We start from the raw sequence: 5,727 nt of genomic DNA on the forward strand, positions 1-5,727 counted from the left end.
GACTGGAGCCCATCTGACCTTGCTAACCCACCCCGCCATGCCCAGAGCCACAGCCAGAACCAAGGACGGTGCCAGTACCTGGCCCAGGACTCAGCTCAGGCACGCCAGCTGTTGTTGCATGATCCGGACTCCGCTCCCAGCCCCAGCGAGCGAGGTGGCTACCTCATTCCTTAATTCACTAAATGAAGCCAAAGTTTCATTCACTTCCGGTTTGGGGTACGGATTATTTAAACAACTGCCACTCTGTCACGAACTCTTCCCCTCACAATTATAGCGAGAGATACCACCACATCCATTAACTCCCACAGGTGCTCTCTGAGGCAGGCACTGGCACCGTGGCACCCATCTGCACTCTGGGGACTGCGTGGTCTGCAAATGTACCACCACCACCACCACCACCACCATCACTGGTAGCTGAGGAAGAAGGCAGATGGCAATACAATTTTTCTGCTTATGCCTTTCCCAACTTATCTAACTCTCTCCTTGGCACAAACTCCTCTAGGTGGAGTTGCTGGGTCTGTGGAAAAATGCTAAACAGATCTTGCGGGAATAGTGGGTGGTGCCTGGGAAGGCCCAGCTGGCCCACTGCTGAGCGCCTTCACAGGGTAGAAACCCAGTGTAGAAGTAGCCGCTGTCCAGGGTCTGGCCTTGAAGGTTCAGAAACTTGATCTCTTCAGGGCCCTAATGTTCATGGGACTCGGAAAGCTGACTCACTCAGAGGAGACCGGAGGGGATCAAGCAGAATGCCAAATGATTAATTTATAATGAGACGTATAAATGCCAGGTGAAGCGGACATTTGGGTCAGCCTGACCAGCCTGCTCTTTCTCACCATGGGGAGTCCGTTTGCAAAGTCAAATGGAAATCAGGAGGCTAATGGTGCCCCTAGAATAGAGTAATGAGAGTTAGTTTGGTGATCTGAATGGGGGCCCGCTGCAGTCACTCCCACACCAGGGTGATGGACACGTCTCAGGTGACAAGGGTTGCAAAGGGAAGTCAGGTGAGAGACGGCTCTGTGGCTAAGGTGAACCCCAAGCCCTTCTCCTTACAGACGGCTCTCTTCTTTCTGGCAGTCTCCAGAGTCTTGGGGACTCACAGCTTTTCTTGCAAACAAAGAGGGGGCCGATGGATCAAATGACAGCATAGGACCCTATTTTTTTTAATAGCCTATCCATATCTCACTTTTCAACTATTCATTTACTTATTTAAAAGTGATGGTTGGGTCTGTTCAGGTCCTGGAGGACAGCAGTGAGCAAAGTAGATAAAATTCCTGCTCTTGCAGAGTTCATATTCTAGTGGGAGAGGAAAACAATAGACATATAGCCTAATAAATACACAAAAATCAAAGCAAATATGCCAATGAATAAATAAGACAATGACTAACTGCAAAACCTATATGCAAGATATTAGATGGCCATATTTGCTATGAATAAAAATTAAGTGAGGTAAGGAGTTACAGAATGATTGGATGGGGGGAATAATTTTTATAGGGGGATCAGGAAGGTCTTTCTAATAAGGCAACATTTGAGCAAAGATCAGACTATACAGATACTGGGGGAAATGTATTCCAGGTGGAAGGAACAGTACATGCAAAGGCTCTGAGTCCCAGCGCCTGAGTGGCTAAGTTGGTTAAGTGTCTGCCTTTGGCTCCAGTCATTATCCCAGGATGCTGGGATCAAGCCCCACATCGGGCTCCCTGCTCAGTGGTGAGTCTCCTTCTCCCTTTCCTCCCTGCTTGCACCCACTGTCACTCTCTCTGTCCCTCTCTCTCTAAATATCTTGGGAAAAAAAAAATAACTCTGAGTCTAGAGCAGACCAGCAAAGAAGCCAGTGCGGCTAGCCTATGTATGTATGTGTGTGTGTGTGTGAGTGTGTGTGTGTGTGTGTCTATATATATATATATATATGTATATATATATAAATAAAGGGAAGATGTGATAGGAAATGGGGTCAGAGAAGTCATGAGGTGGGGGGAATCAGATCATCTAGGGCTTGGTGGGCCTACATTGCCAAAATTGGATTTTTTTCTGAATTATATGGAAGCCACCAAAGGGTCAAATAAACTTACCTTTTATAAGGAGTTTGGCAGCTGAGTGGTGAACAAACTGATTACTCATGTGACAAAAACAGAACATTAGGAAAGGGACCTTGGCCACTGAGACCTCTGTTACTCAAAGTGTGACCTGAAGGCCAGAAGAACTGGCGTCACATGGAGCTTGTTAGACGTGAAGAAACCTGGACTTCATCCCAGACCTCCTGAATCAGAATCTGCATTTAAAACAAGATCTCGGGGCACCTGGGTGGCTCAGTGGTTAAGCATCTGCCTCTACCTCAGGTCATGAGCCCAGGGTCATGGCATTGAGTCCTGCAACGGGCTCCCCACTCAGTGGGGAGCCTGCTTCTCCCTCTCCCACTCCCTGTGCTTGTGTTTGCTCTCTTGCTGTCTCTCTCTCTATCAAATAAATAAATAGAATCTTAAAAAAAATTTATTTTAACTAAACAAAACAAAACAAACAAGAAGATCCCCAGGCCATCTATGTCCACACAGAAGCGTGAAAAGCCCCTGTGTAGACCATACTCCTCATTTTATCAGTGATGACACCAAGTGTCAGGGCTGAGTCTTAGGCCCAGGTCTGTTGACTCTGGCAAGCCCGCTTTCTATGACCCTAACATGACCATGAGGCCAGTGGATAATTAGTCAATAATTGACTCCATCCTTCCCTCTCTCATCACTAAGGCACCATCCCATAATCATATATAATCATCTCGCTAAAGATTTTTGCCCTTTTAAGAACTCAAGAGCTAGTCAAGAGAAACTAGTAAAAGACTAGGCTAATCTATTGTAATTGGCCACCTACAATGACTGAAAAACAAAACAAAACAAAACCCTACCGTATTACAGGTTCAACCGTCCTATTTTTCCCCCCTGCCCCATCTCATCATCTGCTGAGATTTGCTGGAAATGCCCAGGATGTTTAGGTGGGGTACCCCCTGAAATGTTTCTTCCTCCAGAAGGGTGGGAAAAAGGACAAATTTCATTGTCTTCTCAGCAGAAAATTCCCCTATGGCCTGAAGCAATTAAAAAAATCTCTACATGGGTACCACCCTAGGATCTTGGAGATTAGACATAGAAACCCAGGTCATGTCCCAAAAGGGAAGAGTGGAGATAGGAAGGACTATTTTAAGGGGTTGATAGGGTGAATGACTGGAAGTTTCTACAATGGAAAAAAAAAGGTGGGGTTATCATCTCTGTCACTGCTATTATTGTTGTTGTTATCAAAAACTTGTAAATAGTGCTCCTAAATGATTGTCCCTTTAAAACAATAAAGGAGCTAATGGAGCCTTCTGTGTGCTTTTGCCGAGAGAATACTGCTGTTCACCAGCAACTTTGCTTTAAGAAAATTGGCCGAGAGATGACCATGGGGACCCAGGCAATTCCCAGAGCAAACTAGGTGTGTTGTTTGAGGACCGAAGAGGGTCAGAGGGCCCCATAAAGAAATGGTTCTGGCAGAGTTGGAGGGAGCTTCCAAGGGAAGCAAACCACCCTCTAGAAGGCCCTTTGAGCCATCCAGGAGGTAGCCGCAGGGGAGAGGGGAAGCCGGGAGAGGAGGGGTGGGAGGGAGACACTGCGGAATGCGACTTCCTTGAGGGGCAGACAGGAGGGTTTGAAGAAGTCTCTCAAAGATCAAGCCTGAGGAACTGAGGGGTTACCGGGAAAGTGACTCAATTTCTGTATTAGCCTGGGCTCTTGGCACTAGCTGCCGCCCCCCCCCTTCCTCCACCCCTCATCTCAATATTAGGGGTGACAAAGACTTATTTATTTCCCACTCCTCTAACAGTAAGATGTGGGTGGCACTGGTGAGGCAGGGTTCCCATACAGCTCCCTTCCAGAGACTTCAATCGGCATCCTGGCTGGACCCCCTGCTAACTTTGCCATCTTGGAATCCTTTGCTTCCAGCCAGATGGACAGAAGAGAAAGTGAAGCTTTGTCCCCACCACCATGGATGGCAGTGATCCATCGCTTTCACTTGTTTTTGTGGGTAAGGATGATTTACAAGGCCCCATCTAGCCCCCAGGAGCCGAGAATGCTGGTTTAGACATGGACCCAGGAAGTGAGTCTGGGTCGGGAACATAGGCAGTGCGCAGCCTGGGGTTGACTCCCCCCAGCTGGAAGGTTGTGCCGCCCACACCTGAGCTGCGCTGGGGGGGCCGATCTTCGGGCAGGGAGCGTGCCCTGCCAGGAGAGGGGACATGGTTGGTGTGTCTTCACTGCAGATCACACCCCAGAGCGCTGTCTGAACTGTCCTTGGTTAGGGACAGCTTGGGAGGCTGCCAGAGGCTACTGTGGCTCTGGCAGTGCCCCCTTGTAACCAGCAGAGCCCTGAACTTCGCTGTTGACTGTGGCCAGGTGGTGCAACCTTTAGTCCTCCTTCCAACTCTGAGATCTGATGACAAATATTCAGGGGCTTTGAATTCCCATCCTGACTCTCTCAAGGGTGTCTCTTCTTCCTGGATCTTACTTTCCCAGCGGCAGAGGGAGTGGATTGGCCCAGATGACCTTTCCTGTTCTTTCCAGACCCGAGAATCTCCTTCTCCTTAGGGACTAGCTTGCACCAGCACATTTCCAGCTCTCCCCAGCCCTTGGAAAGGAACGAGGCCTGAAAAACTTGGAGTGACCACCGTGAGCTTTGACCCAACCGGAACCTGCCCAAAGTTGTGTAACAAAATCAAGAGATTCCTTCAGCTGGGTGTTTAGTAGCTGATAACTATCCAAAAAGGAAAGAAAGAAAGAGAAAAAAAGCAGGACCTGAATAGATACAGAGGGAGAGCCACAGGCCTGTGCTGGGAGCATAGGTCAGATTTAAGGTCACAAAGTGTTCTGCCTGCTTGGACCTCAGTGAGATCCAGAGCACGAGCAAGGCCCAGAGCATTCATGGATATGAGAGTGAGCCCATCCCATCAGGGTCCCAGTGGGCAGCAGGTGCCTACTCAGAAGTGTTTAAGAGGAGGAAGTGGGGAGAATAGGGGCTTCATGAAGGAACAGTTTGCAAAGGTATGGCTAGAGTGAAGGAACTAACACAGAATGGCCAGGTGCCCAGAAGTAGGACCAGACCCAGAGGATTAGGGGAGCAGATGGTGTGCCTGAGGCCTTGACAACTTTAGCCATGACAGAAGGGCTTCCCCACAGAAGCCAGAGCAGCAAAGGCCGTGACCGTTGTTGGAAGAGCCGTCCAGCGGGCAGCAAAGCAGTGCGGATGTGGTGGGAGGCAGTGAGGGAAGCAAGTCGACCTGGAATGTCTTGCCAGTGCCTCCCATTGGTTGAGCCCCACAGGAAGCCAGAGGAACAGGGAGCCCGGTGTGACAGCAAACAGAGGGCACAGCAAACAGAGGGCATAGAGCAGGGCAGGGAACGGATGAGGAGACAGGTGGAGAATATGGAGGACTCCGGTCTCAGAGCTCACCCGGTCTTTCTCCCCAACAATGTGAGAAGAGCCTGGAGCAGAGTGGGAGGGGGGCACAGTCCCAAGGAAATTCCCAGCCACGTGGCTGACGACAGCAATAAATATGAAGGTGATGATTTTATCTTGAGTCTTATATAACCATATTCTCCTGCAGTAAGATCCCATGACAGGGGGCATCCCACAACATGGAAGGAGCCAGGTCAAATCTTCTCTGTCTTTCATTTGAGATTTTCTTTAGACACAGATTTGGACCCTGTTCTCCCTTTT

Source organism: Mustela erminea, chromosome 1, assembly GCF_009829155.1.
Source record: "Mustela erminea isolate mMusErm1 chromosome 1, mMusErm1.Pri, whole genome shotgun sequence".
NCBI lineage: Eukaryota > Metazoa > Chordata > Mammalia > Carnivora > Mustelidae > Mustela > Mustela erminea.